Source organism: Zosterops lateralis (genome assembly GCF_965231275.1).
Source record: "Zosterops lateralis genome assembly, chromosome: 1".
Classification (NCBI taxonomy): Eukaryota; Metazoa; Chordata; class Aves; order Passeriformes; family Zosteropidae; genus Zosterops; species Zosterops lateralis.
In genome coordinates this window covers 124,008,967-124,027,666 of record NC_139762.1, presented here as the reverse complement: position 1 = coordinate 124,027,666, position 18,700 = coordinate 124,008,967, and the positions used below count along the sequence as shown (strand labels likewise).

General features: G+C 39.4%; 1 protein-coding gene across 3 annotated transcripts in view; it reads left to right on the top strand.

Annotated features, from left to right (window-relative positions):
- The window catches only part of LOC310914403 (uncharacterized protein), a 63,835-nt gene that overhangs the window by 32,626 nt on the left and 12,509 nt on the right, over nt 1-18,700 (top strand). Inside the window, exon 3 of one of the 3 annotated variants that reach the window (XR_014591029.1) lies at nt 17,381-17,432. The exons of the other annotated variants lie outside the window; for them this stretch is intronic. The gene's annotated coding sequence lies outside the window, so the exon portion shown is untranslated. Of the gene's footprint in view, nt 1-17,380; nt 17,433-18,700 lie in introns of those variants that run through there. 3 annotated transcript variants of the gene reach the window in all.

Genomic DNA, 18,700 nt, shown 5'->3' with positions numbered 1-18,700 from the left:
TCAGTTGACTCAATCTGAAGAAGTTTAGTAAACCCAGCATTTTTCTAGGCTATTGTACACATTGCAATGGGCATATTTTTAAAGATTGCTATCTGATGAGAACACGAAGTCATAAGAATACTTAATTTCCCCAAAAAGGATGCATTTTTATTTGCTCTTACCAGTACTTTTGAATGGAGCCAATAACTTGCAAGAGTTGCTTTGTATTTACAAGTAGATTTTAAATAACAAATTTACAGCATAGCATTACAGGTGACAGTGTTATGTAGTGACTTTTAAATGTCACTTTTCCAAACTGTTAAACTACAGCTCTAATAATAATTCTTTTAATCTATTTGGATAGCTGATAGCCAGTCAGTTAATGAGGTTTGTTCATCAAAAGCTCAACTGCATTTCTCTGCTTCTCTGAATTCTTTTCTTGATTTACTCCTGTCCTTACTGTTATCAGGAGCATAACTCTTGGCTTTTGACAGCAGAGGAGTACCCAGCCCAGATGAAGCACTAAGAGATGAATGCACACATTTTCTGCTTCACCAGCCTGGAGTGCTCTTCAGGACACTCAGGCAGATGATGTGTGCGCCAGAGCTGCTCGCCCAAGGTCCAGCTCTGGTCACTGCAGAGAAGTGGCTACTCTTAGGACATGGTTCATTTAACATATTTTGCAGGCTTATTTTATTGTATGGTGAGTTGTGGCTTCTAAAAACCTTACAGGATGTTGTAGTGTGAGTGTAAGGACCCAGTTGTGGGGTGGAGTTCAGTTTCAGGCTGACACACACATGCCGAGTTCCTTTCTGGGCAGCTGTGTCTTCACATGAGCATAGCATCTGCTTTGGAGTCAGAGGAAATGTCATCCCTGTGTCCCACAGAGCCTGGAAAGCACTGCTGGTCTCCCTGAGCCAGGCTCTGCTTGGTGGAATCCCTCACAATGGATGAAAAACTGGGCTGGAGGTGGCACAGTATTCGTGTTATCAGGATGCTGGGACTCCAACTGGTGTGCTTTTCCAGTCAGTTTGTGGCAGTGATACATGGCTAGCTAGTATGTTACCTCCTGGCTTTCTTTCAGGTGCTGATTAGTAGTTTTTAAAGGACACAATGAAGGACACTAAGCAAAATAATCACAGATAGTCAACAGGTGTTGTGTTGTTAGGGCTTGCATGAATGCAGTGCAGCACAGCAGAAAGGATTTTCTTAACTTTGTGATATTGTTGCGTTCCTAAAATTGGTTTCCTCTGATGCTTTGCTGGAACCTTTAATGAAAAGTGGTTCATTTGTAAACCACTGTTAAAAAGGGATTGTATGGGAAGATGATGTCTGCTGCCGTTTTCTATTTTTTACCTTCTTGTTTCAGTAATTTACCTAAAGTTGCAATAATTTACCTAATTTCAACGTATCTTTGGTAAAACACCAACCCTTACCAGACAAACAGGTATTTTCAGAGATGTACTGAGAGGATGGCAAACACTAGTCCATCTCATGGGTCATTTGGATAAAAGGCTGCACTCCTGTTGAGACTATCATCTGCTGAGAGGCAAATGTGTTTTAAGACCAAGATTTGCTGCTGAGCTCAAATGGGTCCCTTAGCCACAGCTCTTTTAACTTGGTAAATGGCTGAGCTAAGGCGGTAATAAAAAAATATTACCTTAAATATTTTCTAACACAATTAAATAGCAAGTACATTTGTAAATCAGTCTGTAGAAGACCAAATTAGTTACGGAATGCAGAAGTTTCCAGCCGTTATGTATAGATATTTTAGGAGTCATTAGAAGATAGTAACTCCTTACAACAGCAAACATAGTTAATGATGTCCTAATCTTAAAAAATTAACCATGAAAGTTGTTGAATAAGGTGTTCTTTTTCCTCCAGAGATGTCTGTGACTGAGACACATTTAGGATCCAGCCCTAGGGATGCCTGTGGCCATGAAGCAATGCCGTCCTTCAGTCTACTGTCAAGCATGGTCCACACATAGCTTATGTAACTTTTACCATGTTCAAACCTTCTGTTAAAAGAAATTTGTTTTCTTGTGAGTGTTTCTGTAATGTTCATATATTTCTGTCTATAATGGTAGAAAGAAGCAGTCTGATTTCATATCCAAAGCCCTTCTGGCCCATCCGTCCACACAGCTCTCCAGTTCATTTGCAACACCACCTTTGTCACTGACCTGCTGTGTATTCAAAACAGCATCTGCAGGCTTTATTTATTGCTACACTGAAGTTAAGGATGAGCTGTGGACAGACATCAACACACTTAACCTCATTTTCTCCTTTTAAATCCCTTCTTAGAGTCTCCTCTGCCATAATCCCTTGGGGAAAAAAAAAAAAAAAGTAGGTTAGTGATGTGTTACAGCCACTACCTCTTGTATTGACTGATGTGGTCTCTTTGTTTCCTCCTACTTTCTTGTCAACAATCCATATCCACTTACTGGAAGGGTTTTTTTAATGTTTAAATGTGGCTTTCCAGGTGAGAATTATCTGGTTTTGTTCTCACTGAGCACAGCCCTCAGTGTTCTTCTACCCTGACTGGGACTGCTAGATGAGGTCCCCAGTACAAGGACCACCAAGCTGATTAGGGAGATGAAGCACCTTTCCTAGGAGGAGCAGCTGAGAGAATTGGGATTGCTCAGCTTGTAAAAGAGAAGGCTTCAGTGTGACTTAATTGTGGCCTTCCAGTACCTTAAGGGAGGCTGCAAAAATGATGCAGAGGGATTTTTTTACATGAGTACATAGTGGCAGGACAAGGGGGAACAGCTTTGAACTGGAAGAGATTAAGTTTAGATTAGATATCAGGAAAAAATTCTTTACTGTGGGGGTGAGACACTGAAACAGGTTGCCCAGAGAAGTTGTGGATGCCCCATCCCTGGAAGTGTCCAAGGCCATATTGGATGGGGTTCTGAGCAGCCTGGTGGAGTGACAGTGGTCCCTGCCCATGGCAGGGGGTTGGCACTATAGAATCTTTAAGGTCCTTTCTGACCCAGGCCATTCTATCATTCTGTGATTCCATGTTGCCATAACACAGTGGAGAGAATGTGACTGATGGCTCAGTGCTCCACAACTGTCACAGACTTTTTTACAGCACCATGTTGGGAAAACAAATGTTATCATATGGTAAAGGTGAAGAATGATGGCATATGTCCTTAATAAGGAGTTTTCTCAAAGATTTCTAATAATTATGAAATATCTGTGCTGAAATACAAATATCTCTTTTTATAAGAAAAGAAGGGCTTGTGGCATTCCTTAGTATTTCACATCTCTTGGAGCTTCCATTTGCAGATGTATGTTCAGCACTGCTGCACATCAGGAGCTTGGAAAATGGAGGTTTAACTATGGATGGGACATTTACTCAGTGTTTTCCCAGGCATCTGTAGGAGCTCTTTGCCAGAACCTACATTACCAGTTTAATCCTCACACTTTCTCAGGTCTCCTGTGGTGGTGATGTTTTGCCTTACAGATTATGGAAGAAAGGGAACACAATCCTAGGGGCTGGCAATGCTCAGAAAATTAGTGATATAGGAGCCTTCAGCTGCACTGAGGGTATGGTGTGTGCCTGGGCTGGAGGGGCAGGCTCAGGCAGGACTGTATCATCAGGAGCTGTGTTTTCAGGGCAGTGTGGGTTTTGCCACATTCAGGCACATGTGTTTGGCAGGATTATGGGCTCTGTGTGTTGCCCCATCTCCTGGGAGAGCATCAGCCTGTACAGATTTGGGTGGTTTTACTCTGGAATCACAAAAGGTTCCTCCTTGCCTGCAACATTTACCGAGGATTTTACACCTGTGGTATTGAAATGTAGATAGAAATATATAAATGCATTATTTTTTTACATAAAACATCTTGCAACTGTTACTACTCAGTAATTTTCTTAAAATGTAGTTAAATTTCAATATCTTTTCTGATTTCAATAAGGGTTATGTTAATTGAAATAGTATATTTAGTTAGCAAATATTTATCGAGGCTTAATAACCTTCCTCTAGATTGTATATTCTGTAGTATGCTGTTAAAAGCATTTGCTTCCTTTTTTTGAAATGTAAGGCTCACACACAATACATGCCAGTGTAGGGTGGGATAAAATTCTAGGTACTATTTGGGATAGGAATATTGTAATTGCCGTTGAATCAATTTTTTTAACGCCTCTGTTAGCAAATCTGGGACTTGTACTCCTATTATGCAGGGCTCCCTTCCTGAAATCATGCTAAATCTCAATATGTGGCTTTTTTATGTATATACAAGCATCATGATTTTAAATGTCACTATCTGTGACACTTTTGAAACAAGTATTCCCAGGAGAAACTAAAGTTCCTTTGCAGTAGTGTAAATCCTCTTCATGATATCTCTGGATGAGCTGTTATTCTCTCTCAGCAAAGCAGGAACTGTTGGAAGCTCGTGTCTTTGGCATGGAGAGTGTGTCCATTTTGCATGACAGACAAGCAGAATGCACCCATGGCCAGTTGACTCATCTGGTGGTGGTGGATTGAAGTACTGTGTACTATGATACTTTGTACTGCTGTGAAAGAGGATGTAGAATGAAAAGGTAAAATACACAAAGCTCAGTCTTTAAAGATAGATTAAATAATACATTTCTTGCTTATTGAGGAATTCATAAAATTGGTCTAGAAATGGAAATAATTTAAACCCACAAAATGAGAAGTATGAGGTCAAGCTTTCCCAAACTGAATTAAAATACATTTGAAAGGAAGATCTCTAAGATGCAACAAATTTCATTTATTTTTGTTTATCTGGAGGGTTGGAATTGGGCATCCATGTTCAGGGTTGAATTCAGTACCTGTGGGGCTCCAGCTGCAGGGACCCACTTCCCTGCTGACACTGTCAGCAAGGCTGCCCATCACAATGGCACTTTCTGCAGTGCTCACACTGGGTACTCTCTGCCCTGCTCAGAGCCTCCATTCAGCTTAAGCAAATATCAACTCACAGCAGCTTGGGTCAGCAGTGATTTGACCCCTCAGTTATGTTCAGTGCTGTGACTAAAGCCTACTGTATTCTTTTGAGCTATTTTATACATGGCATAACTGCCAGTTGGGAATTTAGATTGACTGTTGTTTATCACTTTAATCAGTGAAATATCCACATGATATTTACCTAGTTCCTCTAAATAAAATATTGAGCACTCTCTCTGCCTTGTCATCACCAGGAATGGGTTGTGGCCTTCAGCCTTACCACTGCTTGTTTTTGTCTGCATATTAAGAGACTGTATCTTGTCTGAAGCCATCAAAAAACTTTTAACTTTTTAACTTTATGACAATCCATTGAACAGAGAAAGCTGCAAACATCCATTGAATATAAACTTTCTTCAGGGCTAACAATGGACTTTTTTCAGAGCTACTGAAGCTGTAGTCTGCAACTTGCTGTGAGGTAACAGAAAAAGAGAATGGTAAGAATCAGACCTATCAATATGCCATTGCTGTGTTTCTGTTGAGAGGCCTTGTAAGTATGCCTTTGCAAATAATTGCCTTAAAGCTTTTAATGTTCTTTCACTGCAAGAAGCTAAGCAACATTTTCAGTGCCTATTCACAGTAGATACTCCTGGCATGTATTCCTGTAGCCCACATGAGGCAGAAATCCCCCTCGAATTAAATGGGCTTTTTGCCCAATACAGTCTCTCATTCTAACTGAATTAGCAGTAACAGACTTAACTATAAATTATTTTTTACTCTGGACATATTCTCTAATAATTACCCTCCACTAGTAAATACTTAACTGTATCAGGGAGATACAAAAGCTTTTAATTTTTTTTAACTCAGCAACTGTCTTTAATTTCAGGACTGGTTCTGTTGAAAGAGGAGTTAGGTTTGTTTTTATGGTAAGAAAGATCACTTTAAAAACAAACCTGAGAGTATAATTAAGACATTGCTTTATGAAATTACTACCTTATAATATGTGAAATTTGAAATTTTTCCCCACTGAACACCTGCTTTAGAGATAGGGGTGGCCAGGCCTAGGAAGGCTGGGCTTGTGGGGTTTTTTTAATGCTTTTTTTTTCCTCAGGTATGCATTAGTATTGAGAACAGGCTGATTCATGCTAGACTTCATTTTCAGTATGGATTTATTTCCACCTGGAATCAGACTAGTGAAACGTGCTGCATGGCAGCTGGCACAACAACATTTTTAATCAAATAATAGATTCCAGCTGGTGGGGAGTCAACTGAGTTCTGAAGCAGACATGACTTAATGCAGATCTTCCTTATTTCTCTAATAAAATGCATTACCTTTGCATATGAAATAAGTGGAGGAGGAGGAGTGAAAGAAAGCAAGTCTGTAGCTTTGCTAGAAACAAAACTAGCCATTATAACCCTGTAAGTTGACTTAAGCAAGGGATAGTATGGGGTTCTGAGGTCAGAGTGGCAAATTAACTTGAGCTCTTCTCATGTACTAAGAAATGATTTCTGGTTTGCAGGTGAGCTTGTGATTGCAAGGGTCATTTTCAAGGTTCTGTCTTTGAATATTGTATTTTGTGCTCTTTAAGCTACCTACTATTGTCACTGTCATGGGGAATCATCCTCATATTAGTTGTCTGCCTCTTCCCCTACTTACCTGGCTAGGTTACAGTGCAGTGATGTGAACAATTAACCCCAGCAGCTGAGTGGGGGTCTTTCTGGTGTTGCTGAACTGAATATTGTTTCAGACAGATCTTTTTCTCTGTTCTTTTGAGAAGTGTAAAGATTTTAATGGAATTCAGATAATGAGGATCTTATCGATATGTAGAGCTGAAACTGTAATTGTGCTGCAAAGCCAAGTGTAATGGTACTGGAAAGGTCAGTGCATGCTGGAAAATGTCAACATATGCTGCATTTTCAGGGATTTTCCTTGTTAGTTTCTATCCCACTATCTAAGCTCAGTGCTTAGCCAGGACAAGCAACTCATTCTTCACTTGATGCTTACTGGGTCTTAGTTCATGCTGTTGAAAGAAATGTCAAATGCTGCAAAATCCCCATCCGTTGACTAAGGCCTCTTCTGCTGTTTCTCTCCCTGTCTGAAAGCTGTGGGTGATCAATGCTGGCAAGTTGTCTTTCTGTTATTTCCCTGTTGGATGTTCTTCAGAGAGCCAAGGTGAAGTCGAGCACCACCCCACGGGACCCAGCAGGTCTCAGGGGGAGCAACTGCCCTGCTGTGCTGTCCACAGCTGAGATGTGTGAGCCTTTGAGGAGCTGATAACTCCCATCCCATTAGCTGGAGCTGCAGAGATTTGATACTTCATGCAGTCCAGCCTGGAAGTAAATAGAGTATGAAAAAGCATGTCTGATGTGAGGAGACTGTTTCTAAGATGAGTGATCCCCATTCCCTCAGAGTCTCCCCAAGGTCACTTGTTTCAGTCAGGACTTGCTGCAGGATAGCAAAATCAAAGCCTTTGGAAGCAATCAGACCTTTTCATGACATTTGCTGAAAATGTGCTACAGGCTAAGTTTTGCCTTAAAAAAATAAAGTAACAATTTTCTTTTTACTTTATTTGTGTCGTCAGAATTTTATCCTCAGTAAAAGTCCTGTGAAAGAAGAATAGAAAGAGGTATTTTTATGTAGATGTCTGCAATTAACATAAATCTATTAATCCAGGGTAGCAAGAGAAAGAATATTGATTGCAGTGTTTTTACACTTCCTTCTGACAAGTTTGAAAAGTGATGAGAGAAAAACAAGGCCAAATTGATCTCATAATTTCAAGAGTTGTCTTGGAAATAAAAATAAATATTCACATAGCTTCAATTTATTGCCTGTATTATTTCCATGATATTTTTGTAGTTACTGTCTGTTGATGACAACATTACAGCATATTTTAGGGACCTTTTGTGTTACATTTTTGTTTTGTCTGTCCCATTCCTCATGTAGCTTATTGATGCCATAAAAAACCCTAAACCATAAAAAATGTTTCTGAATGTGGAAAATGCACAGAAAAAACCAAAAATAATCTAAGTATGGGAGATACTAATCAGAGTTTGGAGGAGATATTTAGGTAAGTTTTTTTATAAAATGTTACGAAAAGTTCATATGAAGTTTCTGTTGTGCATTGATAGTTCAGGAGGTGCACTGGAAGTCTGGTTGTCTGTGGCTGTGGCTGGTCAAACCCCACAGTTTATTTTGGTGCAAAGGGTTTGGTGCCCAGTTTATTTTGGTGCAAAAAAAGCTGAAACTTGCAGGGTTGGAGTTTTTTTCATACAGAAGCAAAACTGGACCTTTTGGAAACATTAATGAAACAATATGGGGAGAAACTCCTGCCAGAGCAGCCAAGTGTACTTTGGCCAGGCACTTTCCTGTAGCAATAGGAACCCAGCTTCAAGTCTCTTGTTTGACACATCCTGGGCAAATGCTGTTTAATGCAGACCGTCAGTGGCTTCTGGTCAGGAGCCCACCTCTCCTGCTTTCACTTGTTCTCTCTATTCATTTGGAAATCTTAACCCACATCTGGGAAATATTTCTAACATCAGCTTTCTTAGGAAGTGACATAGTAGTGCAAAACATTTCAGTCACTGTCAGTTTCAAACTGTATTTGATAAATTTAGAACCAGCTTTTAAACAAAGTAGTGTGAGCAGTGGATGTGTTCACATTTTCAGCAGGACTCTACGAGTTAGCAGTCTTTACATTTTCTAAGGTGTATGCTGATGCACATCACACAGTTCAGGTTGTGATGACCAAGATAGAGGTACTAGTTTGCTCTCAGCCTTTTTGTCAGCAGTTAAACTGGTTTTCATTTGGATGCGTTGAGTTCCATGTGTAAAAATTTGTGCAGCATTTGTTGGTTTTAATGAAGTTGGGTCAGATTTGTAGGATTCATTTAAATGAAAACTGGTAAATGAAGGTTAACAGATTACGTATCAGCCATGTAGTTTAAGAAAGCAGCTATTTCAGAAGTAATTGGTCTATTTATGAAATAAGCTAATAATGTTGAATTACTTGTTTGATTCTTACAAATAGTTATTTGTGCTTGTAGATGCTAATTGCATGAGCAGACCTCTGTACTTCGCATGGACAGTCATCTGTGTTAAAATGTTTGTTGTATTCACGCCAAAAATACAACCAAAAAACCTCATTAAGTTCTGATCCTTCAAACGTACCTGCGCTTAACTTGACTGCTCAAATAATGTTGCTTTGGCAGTGTTGATTTCAATACTTTGATCATGAAATACCTCATGTATGGTGGTGGTGGTGGGGAATTTATACAGCGGTAGTGTTGATCTGAATAAACAGTCATTTATGAGTACATGTTCCACCCTTCCCTGGAGGCAGAAACCAGTGTTTCTGTGCTGAGTTGATGAGTAAAATTAATTTGCTTACTCAAGATACTTACTGTCTTGAGATCCAGTTTGCTGCCGCTGTCTTAGCCCAAACTCAGACTTCAGAATGACTGTTTCTGTACTTTGCTGGGCAGAGGTTTCTCTGGGTGTTCAGGCATTTACTCCTGTAAATGTTCAGTACATGTTTACTCCTGCCTGCTATATGTCAGCTGCACCACCTTCGGCTCAGTTCCCTGAGCTAGACTAGGGATAGCACAAATACATGTATAAAGGTAAACAAGAGAATTGTTTGAGTGACTTTACAAACAACAGAAGATAATTTGTTTACCTACTGGAAGGGGAATGTTTACTATTTAGCAAGGAAGGAAAAGTCCTATCCCTTCAGGCTTTACAGAGTAGAAAAAATTACTGCAGCTTAGAGCTGACTGGAGACTGAACCTCTAGTGTTAGATACCACCAAGTCCTCTGCTGAGATTTTGGGATGCCAAAGAAGAAGCCGGGGATGTAGCAGGGAATGGGCTCAGGTAGGACTAAGAAATATGGGAATAAAAACTTAAAAGCCCCATAAAATGCATAAATGAAGCGTGGGGAAAGGATATCAACAAGGAGGTGACAAAGGTAGATTTCTGTGATTATTGCTTGGAAGAGTGGCTGGCAAACATTCCACCTGACAAAATTTCATACGTATTTTGCATGGCTAAAAATTCATTTATAATTATAATTAGGTATTTGAATTTCTTTACTCCTCCTGTGTGAAGTTGTTCCTGCATTGTTTTTCATGTTTATTTTCTCAAAGAGGAAAGAAAATTGCAGACTCTCCAAATATTCAGAGAAGAAAAGCCAGCCGTTTATTTAAGCTGGCTCTCAATACATAGAAAGTTGCCTCCAGAAGAAAATGCTAATATTTGGCTTTGGACTTTCCTGGGAACACAAATAAACTGTTGTTTATTTTTTGTCTTTGGAGGTTTTGTAGGTGTTTTTATTTCTTCCTTGTTCTTTTAAGTCTTTCTACTTATCTAGAATCTTGCATAACTTTGATATTTATCTTTGCAATACCGTAATTTGCATGAAGATATGCAGGATTTTGAGATTTTTTTTTTTACCAGTAGACAGAATAGGAAGTAAAAAATCATCTGTTTTCCATTCAGTATCTATTTTGCAGTGCATGTTGAAAGAGGCATATGCTGCTGCATGTGTGATGAGGCTAATTCTGTCTTTGCCTTGGTGGAGTTGTTCACACTGCACTTGCATTCTGATGAATTGAATGAGAAATTCAGTGTTTAGGTTCACAGTGGGCTCTCAGGAGGTTGCTTTGTTAGAGCAGTGACTTTGCTGAAAGCTCTGCAAAACTCACCCAGCCTCAGGTCCACATTCTGCTGCCACTGTGTTCTTTTTCCTGAGGGTCATTCAAGGGAACCTATGCGTTGCTGAAGGCTTCAGGAGGCTCCAGCATGGCTTTGGGTAGGGCCTTGCTGTGAAATTAAAATTAAGTCATGGTAAAGTGACAAATTCTCTTGTAGTCCAAGCTGTTGTAGCACTCTCAGTAACTGTGCATCAGAGACCCATGAAACTAGAACACCTGGAAAGTTGAGAGTTTTTGAGGGAGAAGTTCCTCCTTGACTGCACAGCATTTGCAGGTTATCAAAGTCAGGGGTATTGCTGAGGGTGGGCTGTGGCCATGACCACAGGATCGTTTGGCTCCCTGCATCTGAGCCTCAGTGAATGGCATTGAAGGATTTCCTTTTAATGTGCATGTTAAACATGGGACAAATTCAATTTTAGTATTGTCATTTAAAGTAATTTCTGATACAGATGATTTGCTGGCAAATGAGACGTTGGGTCTGCCATAATTTGGTGCTCATCCAAGTTTCTGTTCCTCTAGAGGCAAATGATGGTCCAGCTGTGCACGGTACTCTTCAGAACTTTAATGCAGATGAGCCACTCTGACCGTGATGATGAGTGCAATAGCTAAAACTCCAATCCAGTAATAACAGAATATGCCTGTCATCACTTCCTTAAAAAACCCCCTGAAATCCCGCCATGGTCGGCTGTTACTTTCATCCACTGCAAGTGGAAACTGCTTAAAAAACAGACACATATTTCAAAGCTTCCCATGGGCATTTTTAATGCAGAATATAGTCTTACTATTGAATATCTGAAAATATCACCAAAAATTTATGTGAAAGAATAATGAAAAATCTACAAAAATATCCAAGTTGTTATCAAACAAAAGGCACTAAGTCTTGAATAAACTCTTCTATAATGGGGCATGTAATATTTTATACAGTAATCACAGCGTATAAAATATTCTGACAAAATTTTCCAGTTCAGGTACTTCACTGTGCACTGGTATGTTAACAAAGATACTCATCCCAGCTTTACTAAAGTAGGAATAGTAAAATTTTTGTAGAACCTAAGTGTGTTGTGCATGTAGAGTAGAAATGTCTATCATGAGATTACATTGCACTTAGGTTCATGATGACCTGTCTTTTCTCTTTACTTTGATTTCCCCCTGACTTGTAGTTGCTGAAGTCCCCAAGGATTACAGGGGCAGAATGCCTAAAAGTGCTCTTTAACGCTTGACAGCGTGGCTCTGACAGTGTTAGACACACATTTTAAGCACGCTAACAATTGAAGGATAATGCTGTACATAGTGTAGCGGGTTTACAGAAGAGGCAAATAGGGATTTTGCAGCTTATAATGGAGAGAGTCTTTGATATAACAGTTTCAAATATTAGATTAGGGTGTATATCATTTAAAACTCCTTTTCAGTTGTGCTATAAATTTAATGGCAAGATTTGGTTGAAATGAGCTCTTGTGGTCTGCAAGGAAGAAAATCAATCAGGATGCACCTTATCATTTTGCTGTATCGTTGGTAGGGATGCAATTAAATTCAGTCTGAAAGGTCACAGTGTGGGGTACGCATTAACCTTACACTAACCCAGTGTATGATACTGCCACTGAGAACAAGTTAATAACAATATCAGTTGGAGCTGCACATTTGTTCTCTTTTTTTTCAAACTTATCTGTGTTCACACACACTTCTAATTACATCTTTGTGCATAATATTAGCAGATATCTGGAATATTTGCAGGGCTGTTAATTAGGTTGTACACTAATGTACAGTGGAATGTACAGCAGAGTTCCACAGTTGGTGGCCAAACACACTTAAACTCACTTGTTGGAGTTCATGTTAATGCAGGAATATGTCAGTGAGACAAGGCTTTGTTTCATTTCCAGACTCTGATGATGCTTAAAGCAGTAGCTGCCAAAAGTGGGTTTAGTATCTAAGTGCAATGGAGTTTCTGAATGCCATTTCCATTGTACACATTTGCTCCACATGACAGAAATTAAATTTCCTATTGAGAATTGGACAAGCACTTTGGTGGTGAAGAGACTCTTGACCTTTTTAACCTATTAAATTAAGTTATGGGGAGGTATTTGATTTTTGGTTTGATTTGGGAGGCCTCTTTAAAAGGAATCACGTTTCCCATATTAGCTATTGAAGAAAACCAGCGTAGTGCAACATTAAAACAGCAGTGCAGTTTCAGGGACAAGGCAGAGAAACAATATCCATCACTTCTTTTCCAAAGAAAAAGCCCTCTTCTTTTGCAGTGAGAGGTTGTCAGATTTTACTTCTAAAAAGAATTTTTGCTCCTCCCTGGAAAGCAATTTTTTGTTCCATGAGATTGCAGACTTTCTAATGAATATATTGAACACTGGGCCATGAGAATGAGAAACACAAAATGTAAACTTCAGACTCTGAGATGATGCCAGTGGAAGTGGATTTGAGAAAATAACAGCCTGTTAGGCCAACCTCTAGAATACATAATATTTTAGAACAAATGTTGAACAACATAATAAAGTCAGGGAAGCTATGGAAAATGGGATAAAATAAAAATTATTAATAAATATTTTTGTGCCAAGGTCAGCTGTTTCATCTTCTTCAGTTCTGTTACTAAATAAAAGCAATAGATGTGATTCATCTCAATCTTGATAAAGAATTTGAATGTGGTATCCACACAGAGATCTATCAATATGGCAAGAGAAAAAGAAGATTCATAGAAGAAATTTTAAATATGTAGAGAAATGAATGAATAGGAGATGTCAATATTCATCTTAAAATGGGAGTGTTGGGCCAAAGGGAACCTGCTAATTAAATTCCTCAAAGGAGATGAAGCATGTTTAATATTTTCCTATCATTGTCATAAATAAGCAGTAGTATGCTTATGAATTTGAAAGGTGACAGAATTCTTATGAATTTATAGGTGACTCAAAGGTAAGAGTCACTGGCATTTCAGGAGAGGATCATAGCATCGTACAAGGATTAAGTTTTCTTCTGAGTCAGTGTGATAGATCTGGCATGAAACGTAATGGTGCAAAGTGCAAGGCCATGCTTTTTACTCTCGGTAAAGTGAGGCCAGGCAATAAAAAACAGTCCCTGATTATCCCTGAGGCTCATTAACAGACTTTTCCAGGTGTAACAGAAATGAAAATAAAGAGCAGCTTTAGAATGGAGCATCATGGAGTTCATAGAAGGGACTTGTGAGTTTCCTTGCAGTCCTGTGCTCCTGTATTTATTTGAGGTGTTTCTCTTGAGGAATGGAATGTGCCTGTGCCTCTCTGTGTGTGGATGTTTTAATTAAATTGCTAGCTGCTTCCATGTGTTTGAAGCATTCCCCAGTGCTGTCTGTGTCTGCGCACTGCGAGCAGCGGGAAGGATGATGTGTTCTTGTGCACGCAGCTGCAGCACAGCAGGAAAGGGGGAGACTTAAGAGAGAGCAAACTCTGCAGCTCCTGGAGGGATGGTTGTCAGTCACATCTGCTTATCCCAGGCCCTTTGCTGCCGTAGGAATGTGCTGAGTTTCTGCTCCTCTTTGGATGATCAGCCATCACTGCTCATAAGCACAACCTAAATATTGGCCTGCCTGCAGAGAAATAGAAAAAAAAAAAAACCTTTTTACAGCACATAAGTTTTGCTCTTGGAAGACAAGAGAGAGAGCTGTGTCCTGATGGTGAGGTAAGTGCCATGCCCAGTTCCCAAAGGCAGGCTGGAGCTCTTAAACTGATTGTTTGGTTGAATTGTCTTTCTATGGCAGGCACACTGTGAGTAAGTGTGAGCTCTGCTGTGTCACCTTCCAGCAGCACATGATGTCAAGGGTAAGCATTTACAGGCACCCATAGGTACCATCACTGTGCTCTGACCCAAGCATGATTTCTCCTCTTGGATACTGCCATTGGGAGGGGACATTGGTGCACTGAGCTTGAGTGTCAGAGGAGGATGTGGTGGGTGGTTTGCTGGGCCTCAGGATCAGCCTGCAGCTGAGCTTGTGGTGCTTGCATTGGGTCAGAGCAGGTGCTGCTTCTTCCCTACTCTCATGGCTGCTCATCTTCCCTCCTTGCATGTGTTCCTTTGAGTTAGTTCTGTTGGGCTCTGTGGATTTCAGGAGAAAGCATGCGTCACTATTTCTGTTCTCTCTAATCTTGAAAAAAGCAGAATTTAAGATTTCACAGAAAATCCAGTCATTAGTTTCATTTATTCCTATGCTAATGCTCATTTTGCCTTACCTATCACACAGTGGAGATGACAATTTATTCCACTTAGGGCATATTGCTTTTTGGATTAGCCATGACAATGGTTATCAGTAGTAGGATTGTAACCAGAAGCATCTGCTTTTTTTTTTTTTTCCTCTCTTCATATTATTCTCACCCATTTTCCATGCTTACATTGTTTACCCTTGACATGAATGATTATTTCTTCCAAATATATTAAACACATTAATCAAATTTCTATGGCTGAGGCAGATTTAATATGCATTTTTAGGAAAGTATTGGACAGATTTCAGTGTTGTTATTCCAAGAATTTTACTTGCTGATTTACTGTGCTTTGAGAGTAAGATTGCCTTTTGTGTCAGACGTGCAGCATGGCAAGCCAACAAACATGAGAATCAAGAGTGACTTGATGCTACAGACAAGAATGTGTGATTTTCTTTCTGTCATCTAGTTCTGTTTAATACCAACAGAAATGGCACATCTCCCACTTCCCTGTGAGTACAGCTTCTGCATTTCTGCACTGAATCCAGAAAAGTTTCATCAGGGCTTTCCCCAAGGGGACAGAGGAAGCTGTGGTACTGCCCACTGTCTACTGTTTCTCTGAGAAAAAGCTGCTTCATAGTCCAAATGAGTGAAAGGGTTTTATTTTTCATGGCATAAAGACCTATGAATGTGCTCAGGGACCATACACTTCACTCTATAATTTTCTACTTGATTATGCCTTAAAATTGCAGAGCAGTTGCATTATTTTTATATACCAGTATCATGAGGGTTCAAGAATAGTTCTTAACTGCTTTGAACTTTAACCTGAACACTGAGATTCATCGGTTTATTCACTTAATATCTCTTGATATTCACTGATAATCACTGCCTGCCTTATCACTGTCTCTTGTTGAGGAAGGAAAAAAAAATACAAACCAGTTAGTTCACTCATGAGGTGAAGTGATGAAGGTCCTTTTTACATAAAAGGAAGAAAACTGGACCAGAAGTTTACATCCTAATTATTGCTGCAGTTGTAATATAGCATGAGAACTATTCTGTTCTAGGCAATAAGGGAATACTTGCTCTTTCAGTCAGAGGCCTTATTATTTTTGCATTATTATTATCAGCATTACAATTTTGCCAAATGAAAATACATATCCAGACATTACGTGGTCTTCTTGCTTTTCACAGTTCATTTTTTCTGTCTGTTGATGTGTGCAAGTTCTTTCACCATGATTTGAAACTTCTTAATGGTGTTCACAAACAACTGTACATTCCCACACTCATAAACAAGAAATTTGTGGTTCTTCTTACCCTTGAGGTAGGCAAGGACCTAGGATTACATTACAGAAGATTGATTTCTGCTCTTTGTGTAAAAAGAAAATCTATTTCTAATCTGGTTTGGGATGAGAATTCATAGTGACCATCTGTGTGAAAATTTTACCCATAGTAATTTAATTTTAAAAAAAATCTGGCTCAATATATCAGTGGTTTCTTTTAGTTTTTTTTTTCCTCTCCCTGAGTAAGGTTTCCTAGTCTGGCATCTCAGGGAAGAGCATCTGCTTCACAGATGTCTTTGGATGTTCTGAGTTATTACTCCTTACCTTTTTAACAAATTTCTCCATCATGCTGCCTCATGCAGACTGTAAGAAATCTTCAGCTGCTATGGGGAAGGTCTACAGTATAAACATTCATCTCACTTCATCAGAGATACAACCATGCTTCGCTCCTTAATATGAATGTCTTGTTCATCTTTTTCCTTAAAAAAGTAAATTTGACATTGTGATTTCCATTAATAATTCACAATTTTGACAGAATCTTTTAGTAAAAAATGATCATGCCTCACATTTCAGCCTATTAAAAACAAAATTGCAATGGATTTAGACAGAAGGCTAATAATACTTAGGAAGTCCAGTCTGCACATGCATTTTTCATTATGATTGACAACCTGTTTAGAAATTCTATGTTTGTAAGTTCCAGCCCAGATTTTCACTAGGTCTCAGTGAATATTTATTGGAATTCACAAATACTTCATAGTTAGGCTGCATTCTATCCCCACAGGGACATTTTTCCACTGGACATTCAAATAGTTATCCTTTATTCACATAAATACTTCAACAAATATTTAACATTCACATTACATTAAACAGTGTACTTACATTCAAGTAATATATTGACATTAATCTCAATACAGATGTAAAGTGTTGATTGCTTGGATATTCTCACTGCAGCACTTCATTAGGTTAAGGATGCTACTGGGTATCAGAAGGGAGCACTGTTCCCAAAACTCTTTGACCCAGTTCACTGCAAGAAAGCAGTTAAAAGCCAACATGAAGCTGAAAATATCTTTCACAGCTGTGACAGCACAACATATGTTACTACTTTGTGTGAAAATGAGCAGAGACAATTTAAACTCTGCATTTGGCCGATTAGTCTTATGGTGTCTTTTCTTTGACAATAAAGATGCCGTTGGCAAAACCTATCCAGAAAGGACAGAGTGGGTATTCCTGCAGAGACTGCCTAGTAGATTGGGATGCTTTTGGCATACAGATAGTTGTAGCAGATGTTTCCAATTAACTGTAATAATTCTGAAAAATAAATGAATTTTCTTCAGGATCTCCTTGATGAATATTGATGCGGCAGCAGCCTCCTCATCCTGGAAGTGCTCACAGTAGCAGTGCTCAGAGTGGAGAAGATAAAAAGTATAAAGGTGACGATTTTGCCAGAAAAGCTGAGGGTTCAGATCCTTGCACAGGGCAGAATGAGGAAAGAACTTTTGCCTCAGTTTCTCTGCATGTCCTGGCTTTTCCCCTCCAGCAAGCCCTCCCAGGCAGTCAGCCCCACAAGATGGGCCTGTCCATGAGACCCCATGCTGTGGGCTCACACCCAAAGGGACATCCATTGCTACAGGACAGAGTGGATGTTTTGTTAAGGCCCTAGGTGAGCTTAGTGCCAGAAGGATTTGTTCCTTGGGTGCTGGGATTTGTGAGGAGCACGATGCTGGTGGAGACGTGCGAGCTCTTCAGGGATCCCAGAGCTCTGCACGTGGAGCTGCTTGGAAACATCAATGACATACTGAGAGCTGAACTTGGGTAGTGGCTGTGCTATGGGATACCAGAGTGAGCTTAGGAGTTTGTGGTACAGTTTTTTTCAGCACTTCAGAACTCTTGTTGTGTGCTGTCCACAAACAGATGGCGAGCTCTACTATTTAATTAAACAAAAAAAAAAAAAAAAAAAAAAGAAAAGGCAAAGAATCTTTCACAACTTGCACAGAATTTAATGACTTTATTTTAGCATAGCTACGTTTCTTAAGTCCACTTTGCTTTCTTTTTTTCCTTGTAGGTGTGTTTCTTTTCATACTTGTAGTTAAGTAGTTTTACTTTGAACTTGATGATGTAGTTTTATTCTTTTGAATATACCAGTATTTTTGCCAGTTCTGCTTGTTAATCTCTTTGTAGCTTTGTTGCAAGGCACATTTTTGCTCTGATTTCATGTAGTTCTTTCTACACTCCTAAACTCTTGTATTTATAATTTCTCAGCTTATATAGTAGATTCCACTTCTTGACAGTGATGGCAAGCGTTGCTAGTGTCCTTTCTGTGCTTTTATTTTTGTTCTTTTCAAAAACTAAAGCCATGAGTGAGGTTATTTGAACGAGGCTTCCTCTGTTGTGCATTTTCCACATTAGCTCCCCGAGGTCTCCTCATTTGTAGTGCTCACAGGGTGTCCTGCTTGTGATGTTGCAGAGTCAAGGTCCAGTTTGGAGTGGTGACCAAGCTAGCCATCAGTATCAAAACTTCCTGGCTGGTGTTGCTGCCCCAATAATATGCCTCTTAGCTGTAAAACCCACTGGGAATTAATCTTCCCTTTAATTCCTATTTATTGCTCTTGCCCTTTTATGCAAGGAGAGTAATAGTGCAGTTGCAATGCAGTCCC